This window comes from Rhipicephalus microplus, chromosome 1 (assembly GCF_043290135.1).
Source record: "Rhipicephalus microplus isolate Deutch F79 chromosome 1, USDA_Rmic, whole genome shotgun sequence".
In the NCBI taxonomy this organism is placed as follows: Eukaryota; Metazoa; Arthropoda; class Arachnida; order Ixodida; family Ixodidae; genus Rhipicephalus; species Rhipicephalus microplus.
This window is the reverse complement of record NC_134700.1, coordinates 167789247-167801332: the sequence shown is the minus strand read 5'-3', so window position 1 is coordinate 167801332 and position 12086 is coordinate 167789247. Positions and strand designations below refer to the sequence as shown.

General features: G+C 44.5%; 1 protein-coding gene across 1 annotated transcript in view; it reads left to right on the top strand.

Moving 5' to 3' along the window:
• The window catches only part of LOC142765987 (uncharacterized), a 122694-nt gene that overhangs the window by 32521 nt on the left and 78087 nt on the right, over positions 1-12086 (top strand). The window lies entirely within an intron of this gene.

The following is a 12086-nucleotide window of genomic DNA, read 5'->3' as shown; positions in this document are numbered from 1 at the left end:
TTGAATGATGGCTCTTGTTCGTTATTCCCGGAATAGTGAGGCACACCTGTGGTTGTTGTAGGCACCACGGGGGTGACGCTGGTCTTGTTGCGGGAGTGAAGCCAAAAGGGAGGCATTCTCTATGGGCAGAAATAATCTTTGAAAAGATCGCGTGTGGTCTTTGAAGTGGCAACACTGCAACATGGTGACCAGGAACTCGGCAGAGGTGTCTTATGTGGGCTCTCAAATTGTCAGTGGTTATGTATGTTCGAATTGGATGCTCTCTTGCGATCATAATTGCCCCGTAGGTTGAGGTGCATCGCGGCAATCCTAAGCACACGCGTAGTGCTTGTCCTTGCAGACTTTCGAGAGTGCGGATGTTCGTCTTGCACGTACTTGCCAGTAACGGCAAGCTGTAGCGCAAAAATCCCAGAAACAGTGCCCTGTATAGCTGCATCATTGACCTTATCGATGTGCCCCAAGATTTTCCGCAGAGGAACCGCATTATATGGACAATGGAATATAAAGAAAGCTACCCAGTATGAAACGGGGATCGTACTTGGGCCGTGTGCGTGGCAGCCCAGTATTTTACCATGGATGCATGCTGATGCTTGAAACTCCTTCACGAAATGACTCTATACAGGCGTCATGTCGGGAAAGGAACGCCATTAACACATGTAATATAGCGTGGTAAAAGAAAGAAATAAAATAAAAACTGGTGTCACAACAATGCAAATTGTGTCGCGAGTGGGTCTTTAAACGCGCCCAACCGATTACAAAGGGGCTCAGTCATAATTTTTCATGGCTATCAGCCATTTATTATTTATTTGGTTAGCACGCATGGATACACAAGGACAGAGTGAGAAGAGGAAGAGAGCAAGCTGGTAACTGCCCCCTGGAGGGGCACCACGCATGCTCACTCTTTGGGGAGTAGGGAAGAGATAGAGGAAATAAATGGAGGAAGAAAGAAAGAGGAAAGTCAGGAAAACCGCATCAGCAAAGCGCACTTGCAAATTCGCAGTGGCTATACATCGTTTCTCCTAAGAATGACGAATATTGGTGTTTCCCAACGTTACAAAAATTAGTATTAATGTGGTACTGGATACCTTCAGTGGAGTAGCCAGAGTGTGGCACACCGGGTTCTCGGCCTCCCTCTTTCCTCTCCGCGCAATACCCATGGCATATAAGGCACAAAATGACACTCGACCACCTCTGGCTTCCCGGCCATTAGTTCAGATCAATGTGGTGCTAATTTCAAAAAAAAAAGAATTTTCGCCTACGCGCCTGGATTCCTGGCAAAAGAACCTGTATTAGTGGCCCCAAGAGTGTTTACAACAGGTTACAGCAATGACAGACTATGCCTTCAGCAACCACCCTGAAATGTCGTCTAGAAATTTTACCACAAAATAAAGCGAGAGAAGTGGTGTAATAAAGAACGAAGAGGCAGTAAAGAAATCGAAAGGATACGAAGAAAGATTTGTCATGTTGCATCTTTCTTTTATTTCTCGTAAATAGATTAATCTGAACCCGTTATTAAAGAAGAAGAAAAGATGTCAAAAAGAGTGAAGATATTGATTGATATGTAGAGTTTATTATATACCAAAAGCACCGTATGATTATGAGAGACGCCGTAGTTGAGGGCCCCGGAAATTTCGACCACCAGGGGTTCTTTAACATGCACCCCATTCAGAGCAGACGGGCCTAGTGCATTTTAACCTCCATCGGAAATGCAGCCGCCACCACTGGGATTCGATCCCGTGACCTGTGGGTCAGCAGCCGAGTACTTTAGCCACTAGACCACCACGGAGGGCAAGAGTGTAGAAAACACCCACACTAATGCAATGCAACGCGATGTCAATTCTCACAGTCTGTCATACATTCCACAAGTTCCCAAATACTGTAGCTGTATTTAAGCGAATGAAACAATATCTTTACCAAATTGCATTTACCTAAATGCGAGTATTTACTTAAATGCACAAATTTGTGTCAATGCAGCGGCACAATGCATTGCCATAAAGTTGTGTTTGGGGCTTTAAGAATTACATATTGTGCAATCACTCACGCTTCTCTCAATACGCTGATAATACAGATGTACTCGTCGAAAAAATTCTCTTTTGGCTTGTTTTACCTTTATTTCTATTTTTTGTGGCTATATATTGCTTGTATGAGAATGTTATGAACTTGTATACTTCAATACTCGAACTGTGACAAGTGCGTGTGGTCAAATGAAACATTCAGTCATTCATTTCATTCACTCATTCAATTCCTTTCATCCGCCCATCCATCCATCCGTCCATCCGTTCGTTCGTTCGCTCATCGTTCGTTGTGCGTTCCAGTTCCATCCCAGAGGTCTTCGGCTCGCATCACACTTCCAATAAAGGATTCCGGCATGCCGTACAAAACTACAGTTGATAGCCACGTGTCCTGTTTGCAAAATGTGCGAGCTTTAAGAGCAAATTGTATAAATAACGGCCACCCTCTGGTTGGTTTGCGCCATGTGGTGCACCACGAGAAGAAGTGCCGAACTCACAGCAAACCGATGCCGCGCGGGTGGGTGCATTCGCCCGAACAGGGAGAGCGCCTCTGGTAGCGGTATACATTTGCATGTCGAGGACCGCGCCTCCTCTTTATGCGTCACCAGGCAGCCGCCTACGTCTCGCGTCCTATCTTGTTTGGTTCGAGCGACGCAGCTCTTGTTCCGCTGTCGTCTTCCCTTGGAACACGCTCAAAGATTTCGCCTTTCTTGCTTCGAATTTCGTTGTGGACCTACTGTGTTGCTTTAATCCGATTTAGCATAGTGGACGGCATGTCCGCGTTGCTGCTTTCACTTGTCCGTTTGTTGAACTGGCACGAAGGATACTGACAATGGCGCAGTACTTTCTGAACTTGTTTTTATCAAGACAAGACCGAGAGCTCGACATGTCGATAACTCAATCGTGTGAATGCGATTGATGAAGACAAATTTTTTGTAACAGCAGAGATCCGACATAGTAAACAGTAGTACATGGTGGACACAACCATAGGCATTAATAGTACACATTAGCCACAACATGTGTCCCACATAGCGCTCCTGTTTCTCTTCTCTGTCACCGTTTTTTTTTGCGCGCGCGCGCGCACGAAAACGTACGTGTGTGTGTGTGTGTGTGTGTGTGTGTGTGTGTGTGTGTGTGTGTGTGTGTGTGTGTGTGTGTGTCAATATTCGCGCCACTATCGACATGCTAGGCAAGGTCATACACCAAATAACTCAAAAACAAATTCTTTTAGAGTAACCTACATTTCTCCAACACCGTCAGAAAATAGCCAATGTCAGTCTATGGGCAGTCAAGGTTGGCCAGTACTAGTAGCAAGGGAATAACTACCATAGTTGAATTAGGTCACAAATCACCATTGGAATTGAAGTCACTGGCATCCTACCACATTAAATAAAGTGGACAGAAGAGTATTGAAAAGACGTGGTTTTCAGAAACGTAGTTGAACTCAGACAGGTACGTATTAGTTGTCCCCGCGCTTTTATAACTGCGAATAAAACATAAACAGAACTGAATACCTACTTGCTACGCCAATATCTGCAAGTTTACTCCTTAGAAGTTATCCCACAAATGATGCTGCTAAAACTCCCGGTTATTCGGCTGTAAGACTCCCAGTTAAGGCGGATAGTTAAGCTAGTTGTATTCAGCAAATTAAAACTTTTTTTTCATAAATATGTGCTTGCATGTTGAATATTAGGTTTCGTTCAAGTCTGACGTGGTCTTGTGTTATTTCTCCAAGTCTGTGGACATTTTTACGCTAGCTGATGTTCCATTTTGTAAGGCTCTCTGGTCACGCCCAAGCTGCGTGCGTTAGTGTCGGCGTTACATTTGACACGCAAGCTGGGAAGCTTTATCAGCGGCGCTACGATGAATACTATATAGATGACATTCCATAAGTGTCACTGCGAAATGGTTCCATGGCGCTTCTTGAAAGCGCAAAGATGTACTTGACATATCAAGTGCTTGTACAAGAGCAGCAAGTATCTTTCTAGCTGCCGATAACTTAGAAGTGTGGCGGTTTGGGCTAGTTGGTATGACATGACGGCAGATATAGCGCGAGAACAGAACAACGACAAAAGAATAGCGCTTGTCTCTTTGTTGTGCCTTTGTCGTCGTTCTGTTCTCGCGCTATATCTACTGCCGATAAAGTTTGAAAAACATCTGCAAGTTGTTGTTTCTTTAGTGAAACAGGCAAGTAGGTGAAACCCAGCGATATGCTAGTCGGTACAAAGGTGCTCATCGCCTGTATATAAAAACATACATAAAGTTGAGTTAATTGTTCACTATAGATACAAGAAAGCGGACAAATATACAGTGCGATGAAAATAATATATGCAAAAAATTAGCTCTACCAGCAAGAGACTCAATGGCAATCTTTTGATGAGCCAGACACAGTCGCACTTAGAGCGCCACAAGAAATTAAATTGCAAAGTTCATTTGATGAGGCCATCATCTATTGAATGGATCAATCAGTCCCGATCAGCATGTCCAAGAAGCAGCATCACACGTTAGAATATCGGTCCTTTCGATACGCTAAGGACGAGACAAGAGTCCGCAATTGCGCCTTACAGCTGTAAACAGTGCAGCGGGAGCAATGTTTCTTACCGCCTTAACAATGACAAAGAACATCTCGATATGGACGCAGTGCCATCTATCTGAAGTGATTACTTTTCACTAGTAGTTATTTTCATTAGTTAAGGCGAAGGGACCGTGTCACTTAACGTGGTGATGGTGGTGGTGGTGATGATGATTATGATGATGATGATGACGATGATGATGAATCAACTTTCATTGAGCCCAACTTTGTTAAAAACAAGTTGGCGGCGCGTTGAAAGGGGATCTGGTCGTTTATTTTTTTTCCCCTTAAGGTCATTCAAAGCGCACATTTCGGTAGCCGCACTGAAGCCTTGGTCTCCGATATCAGACACTGTCGTGGGTGTACCGCCCGCTGAAGGCTGGTTGAGAATGAACTACTGTGCAAGCGCGGAACCAAATGTCATCAGCGTTAGTTCAAATACCCACGCTCCGACCCAAGTACTATAGAAGTCTTACCAGAAGGCGATCGAATACGAGACTCATAATTCCACCGTGTTAGAAACGACGGCAATTTTAGTGCTCTGACATCATTTTTGTTTGTTTGTTTGTTTTTATTTTTATCTTTTTCTGTCCTTTTTCTGATCCCTACTTCCCCACCCTGTACCGTTTTTTTAACTATATTAGCTTACCTACCCTTTCCGTTTCGCCTATTTCTCTCTCTGCTAGTGCTCTAACATGAAATGCTTAAAAATTTAATATTACAATTTGGCGCCGTTTCCGGAGAGGTCTGTGACTTTGGGAGGTGAGCATACTTACATGAACTTCCATGTGAATGACTGTGAAAACAATGCTAGTTGGTAAGCGCACTAATTGTTCCATAAATAATTATTAGGTGGATGTTCACGTTGCACAACTAGCTCCTCAATGTTACAGAGAGCCAATCATTACCGACTCGGAAACTCGTGTGTAAATAATTGGCTCTGCATTGATGCGCGAACTCTCCTACTGTCAGGAACGTGCTGACGGTTTATCGTGCACTTCTTGTGGCTCCTGTGAAGCCCTTGAACACCTTAGAGGTTCCCTCGTTCAATACGAGTGCAGCCTGACGTACTGTTTAAGAAACACAAGCCAACTGGTCTGAAATGTGCCACGCCTAATGGTGTACCCGTTTCCGAGAAGGTGTCCTTTTCAGCGTGACCAGGTCCGTCGAAACACAGAAAGCTTTCGCGAAAAAAACTGACTTGGTCTCCCGTTTATAGACATTCTTTGGGGACGAAGCTTTTTAGGGTGTGGGTCGTTCCCTCGTAGTTGTATGTTGTGGTAACCACTTCTAGTTAGTTTTAAGGATTGGTGACTAGATGGCGTTGTGTGTATATGTCCTTGGTAATATCATTAGATGGTGTTAGTGGTTTTCGTATAATAAGAAATTCACAGCATATCCAGGGAGTGAATGATTATGAGTGGGGCGAAGCGTCTGTCCGTCCGATGCGTGCTTTAGTGTGATAGGAGCGGACAGACAGACAGATGGACGGACGGATGGACGGATGCTTCACCCCACTCATCATCATCATTCAGTCAATCAGCTGTAGATTTTTTTTGTTTCCTACCTATTTCTATCTGTCCCTTCATGATTTGTTTGTTTTTCAATCTATTCCGTTTTTTTCTTCCTATTTTCATTTCCTCTACTTCGTCCCTCCTCCCAAAGAAGTAGGCAGGCATTCGGCCTCCTTCTCATCTTTCTTGTCCCCTTCCCTAATAATAATAATAATAATAATAATAATAATAATAATAATAATAATAATAATAATAATAATAATAATAATAATAATAATAATATGTGGGGTTTTACGACGTCCCAAAGCAATTATATGTTTATGGCAGACACCGTAGCCGAGAGCTCCATAGATTTCGACCATTCGGTGTTCTTTAAGGTGCACAGCACACGGGCCTTAGACATTACGCCTGTATCAAAATGTGACTACCACGGCCGACATCGAAGCCACGATTTTCGGTTCAGAACCCGAGCACCATAACCACTGCTCCACAGCGGCGGACTCTGTTTGCTTTGTGTTCTCGTGTATTTGTGCATACATATTGTCTGGGGCCCTTTTTTCACCGTAGATGTTCTTTTTCCCAGCGACAATAAGGTTCTCTGCTTCTTGAACGATTTATTGATTACGTTATTATTTAATTGAATTATTAGTTACAGTAATCTAACAAGCGAGCATAAATTTTAAGATATACGAGCTCAAGAAGCTGTCATTTCAGACAGCATGCTTGTGCGACCCTGCAGAATCACAGCGTGATTACCTCTGAAGCAGTTTGTTTTGAGCAGTTGAACTGAAAACTCTATTTGGCTGTTATTATTGTGCATATATTAGGTTTTAACCCGTATATCACTTACATGGCATCAAACTGTACGCCCGCACATCGCGTTTTCGAGAGCTCTCCACAGAAAAAAAAATGTTAGCTAATTCTGTAATTTGCCAACCCTTATTACGTTCGTAAGTAAACTGCCGAAATTGTAGCGAGGGCATTGTAGCAACGGTGTTTTTTTTCTAAGAAAACAGCGCTGCTTAGGATAATTGTTTAATGAACAAGACACAAATGAATTTAAAGGAAATACTTTGCTCCTACATGTGGTCTGCTTAGCGCGGGATCAAAGAGAGGCGTCTTTGCTTTTCATTGCAAACGGCCTGTCGCACTGCCACTGACGGGACACCGTTGAGGGAACGCAGAGCATAGGACGCGATTGCAGCTTTGTGAGGCAACGCTGACTGCAAACATTGCGACTTCTCTTCGCGCACCTGGCGCCTGATAATGCCCGTATGTCATCATATCGCTCAAAGAAGGAAGTGTGTTTCCTTTTAGTTACGCACACAAAATAAAACAAAAATCTCAGCAACAGCTTGCATTTGATAGTTTGGAAATAATCGAGTTCCATACTAATTGTCGCTCAGGGAACAGTCAGGAGTGCAGCCTGACCCGAATTTCCGAAGCGGTCGTTTGGCGAGGAGATCACAGACAACTTGCGCTCTCGAACGCATATTGCAATCATGCTTGTTGAACTGTTTCGTTAGAATCAATTTACTGTTGCACAGCTTTATCCAGTAGGGGCTACGCTGATCTCGGCAGTCAGACCTCAAGCGCTACCTTCTTTTGCAGTTTATTTGTGCGATTAAAAACAGTTTTCTCAGCGTTGTCACTTATTGCCGGCATTGTTGGCGTACGAAACATTCTCGTACACACGCGCAGTCACAGAATGTTTGTTATCTGGGTCATTTGTACATACAGATTCTTGATGATGACAGCAATTAACGAGCCAAAATACTAAGCTGGTTGCCATATATATATATATATATATATATATATATATATATATATATATATATATATATATATATATATATATATATATATATATATATATATATATATATATATATATATATATATATATATATATATATATTGCCACAGCTCGACCATCGCAGAAGACGCGTGCCACAATTCGCGTTCGTAAAAGCCGCCAATCAAGTAGCAAGAAAGCCGCGCCATGGAACGCCGTCCTGCACGCGCCACGAGGCTACGCCACGGGACTGGCACGAGACTCGAGGGGCAGAGGAAGAGACCGACGAAGTTGGAGTCTGCGAGCAAGAGACATTTTTGGCTGACCATTTTTTAGCTTTGAGTTTACGGGCACAAGTGCGCCCTAAATAAAGAGTTTATATAGTACTAGGTGCTATATTTATTCGTAACAATATATAGCGTTAGAGCGTGAGGTTCACGCCGCGAGGTTCTACGCTGTTTGAGGAGGGCTTGTCTGGCGTTTTTTCGGTGCAAAAGATCGCGATATACAATGGGAGCAGCTGACGCTAAGCGAAACGACGATAGTTATAGCAAGCCGAGCTCCCGTTAGAGGTCATCGCTTCTCGTGTTTATGTCTACCACGCTCTCCAATGCGATCCTGACGAGCCATCAAAGCACACCCAAGTTGTCCCACCATTCTCGTCAAAATAGGGCTATCGCGTTTTCAGGCAGTCATGACTTTGCCCCGGGGAGAAACGAGATCGCATCAGCTGGGAGAGGCTGTCGTCAGCGGGACCACCTGACCGTACTCTATGAGGAGGGGAGGACCCCCGAATCACTTAACAAGCGCGGGCGCACTGAAAGGCAGGTGTGAACACATCCGGTGGCGATAAGCAAAGCTCGCGGCCATATAGGGAAGGTGGAAGGAAGGGGGAGATGGGAGAATTGGCCGGGAAACCCCGTGGTCGCTGCGCCCTCTCGTGAGCGGAGCGCGTCCGCGCCACCTAGCGGCAGCCTCGAGCTGCGTCGACCTCGTAGCACTGCTGAAAGGCAGAGAAAGAAGAAGCGATAGAGAAATGAGAGGAAAGGGAGAGCGAAGAGGCGGGTTGGCGTCGGGATCGATGGCGCGTCCCAGTCACGTGGTGCCCCATTGAGGCGCCCTCGACGGCCCTCTGACTCACCCTTCTCGGTCTCAACTCCGTCCTACACGCGGCAACGACACGTGCGCGCCAGCGCACGCCGGCGGGACGTTGCTGGCGGTGGAGCACCATCCTTTAAAGGGAAGCTGAAGCACGTTTCTATAAACATGACTTAGGAGCGTGTAAGGGCAGTTTGATCCCTGCTCAATTAGAAAAGCGATGTGAGAGTTCTGAAAAGCGGACGCCAATAGAACTTTTTGGTGAAAAAACAGTGGCTGTGGCCGCCGGGCTTCTTGAGACGCCGAGCGAACATGGTGACGTCATTGTCGATATGACGCCTCATTTGCAACAGCAGCACTGCTGAAACGTGGCCTCTTCGATTAGTTCCGGCAACGGCACGGCTTGAGTTAGTCACGGAGGTCGTGGTTGAAGATAAGAAAGAACACTTGCTCCAGGGCCAGAAGAAACGAAGATGACGTATGTTTCCGCGCACACACTTTCAGCGCACTCATGGGGGTGGGGGTGGGGGTGGAGCAAGACAAGCTTTTATTTCGACTGTTCTAAAGCTCCTGCTGGTACAACCGTGAGAACAATTATGACATCGTCAAAAATAATGTCAGTCCTTCCTAAACACGAAGTTTGATTGAATTCTAAAATCCCTTCAGCTTTCTTTTAACTACAGCGCATGACGACGTTATAACGCGCAGGAGTTGCACCCACCTTGAAGATCGCATGATTTGCCTGTGTGATGCGATAAATGTGAACAGTACTTAGGATCATGAAAGTCCAAACTTGAGTTGGCTGCATTAAACTATATAGGTGCCGTAACAGTGAAGCTGGACCGAGCAGGTCCAGCTTCAAACGAGAGCTTCCCGGCCCTTACGAGAAAGCTGACTTGTCCCATTAGAGACGAATTTGTCCCCCTCCCCCCATCTATTTCTCTGCCAGTATCATGACGCTCCTTTTTTCTAAAAGTGCTTTCGCGAGTGCCTTTCGCAGAATTGGGGCGAATCGAATACTGGGTCAATGACTGTCACGATGGATGTAATTTATGAATACATTTGGGGACGTTATATGCGCGCCAGGTACTGACAACACACCTTGCACGTCCGCTTTTCGTGAACAAAAATATATTTGGTGTAATATCATGCAGGTAAAAAAAAAACTCAGTAGCCCCGCAGCGGTGGTCTAGTGGTTAAGGTACTCGGCTGCTGACGCGCAGGTCACGTGATCGAATTTTGGCTGCAGCGGCTGCATTTTCGATGGAGTCGAAAATGCTGTAGGTCTGTGAGCTCAGATTTGTGTGCACATTAAAGAAGCACCGGTGGTCAACATTTCCGGAGCCTTCTACTGTGGCGTCTCTCATAATCGTATGGAAGTTTTGGGGCGTTAAGCCCTACATATAAAAAAAGATTTCAGTATATATCTCAATACAAGTATGTCATCGCTCTATCAACAAGACGGCCAACCTAGCGTTTTTTTCTTTTTTCCAAACGAACTTATGCCGTCTATTTCAGCTTTCTCGAGTTTCATAATGGACTATTTTTAAATTAACTTTTTCATTATTGTGACGTCTAATTCTATTAGTGCGCTTGTACAGCAGCAGATATTCCGTCGGATGGAATGTGCCCCCTATAAAACAAGAAGCACGAAATACCTTTTTAGGCTGATTTCATGCTTACGATTTGACCTGACCTTGCCATGTTAGGTGTAGTTATGATCTTCCCGCACTCTGTGTCGCTTCACTGATTCTGCCTCCCAGTGACTTCGGTTTGCTCCTTCCACTGCTTGTATGTGACTGGACGTTGTGTATTAACGCGATAGCGTAAAAGAAGCTCGTTCCGCAGTAGTTCTGGCGTCGGCGATTGTGAGCGAAAAATCATCTTTGCATGACCAAAAAAAAAATCAAGAAAGATGCAAACAAGATAACTAATAAATATATACGGTTTTGAGTGGCAATCGAACCCAGTTCCTTTGCGTGGGAAGTGGGTGTTCGGCCACACAGCCACTCCCCTGCTTGCGAAAGTGGAAATAACTTCCCCTGCCTGAAAATGCAGTGAAAGTAACTTTCATGTTTTACAAACACACGCGTCCTGTGTGCATGTTTCACAGTGCAACATGACATACTGCCGTAATAATGCGTCGGACAATCGTGACTTGCCATCGGGCGTCAGAACATGGAATTATCAGGACTACATAGTTTAAAGGCGGCCATCCACTACGAAAGACAAATGCTACCGCCCTCTCAAGGCCACGTAGGGGGTGCATAGCAGGTTCGAAAAGATTTCCTACACTAAATTTAAGAGGTACGCACTAGGAACAGAACACCGCTATCGCGTTCAACTAAAGTCGGAGGTTAAGGGCTCCTCAATTTTGTTATTTACAGCATAGACGGCGTACGTGTAATAATTTTAAGTGACCTGTAGTGCTATGTGACTGTGCTGTCGTGTGCTGTGATCGTATGCTGTCGCCATCACATAGTGTAACGCAGGCTAAACCACGTGTAGATGCAGCACATCGAGAGCGCGCTCGTTCTAAGAAGAAGTCTTATTCCTATTCTTCTTAGAGCACTTTGACGATCATACTAAGTGCGGGGCGCTTTAAGTACAACCACGCATAAATATTGAAAAGAAAATGAGCAAACTAGAAATAGGTACAGAAAGAAAAAAATGAATATATAGAAAGTAGAGAATAAATAGCAGTATTGAAAAAGAAAGGCATAAAATAACTATAAATGAAAAAAGAAAGAAAAAAAGGTAGATCACACGTACCTTGGGAATCGATGTTATGCGAAGCTTGCGGATGCAAGGTGAATGTGTTTTACTTTTTTTTATTCAGCGAGACGTTATGAAGTGGCACTCAATATATGTACAAATCCACGCACACACATACATTACGCAGCCGCGTTTGTTTTATATTAGCAGTTGTTTGCAGTTACGTAGCGATACCTACAGCAAATAGATATTAGGAACACTAATAGTGCTAAGCTGATATGACGCACTGGTATTTCATTAGCTTACGTATGCGTGTCGGAAGCCTCCTCCTTCACTTACCTCTGGTAGATGACACACACGGTAGCAATGACACAGACCTT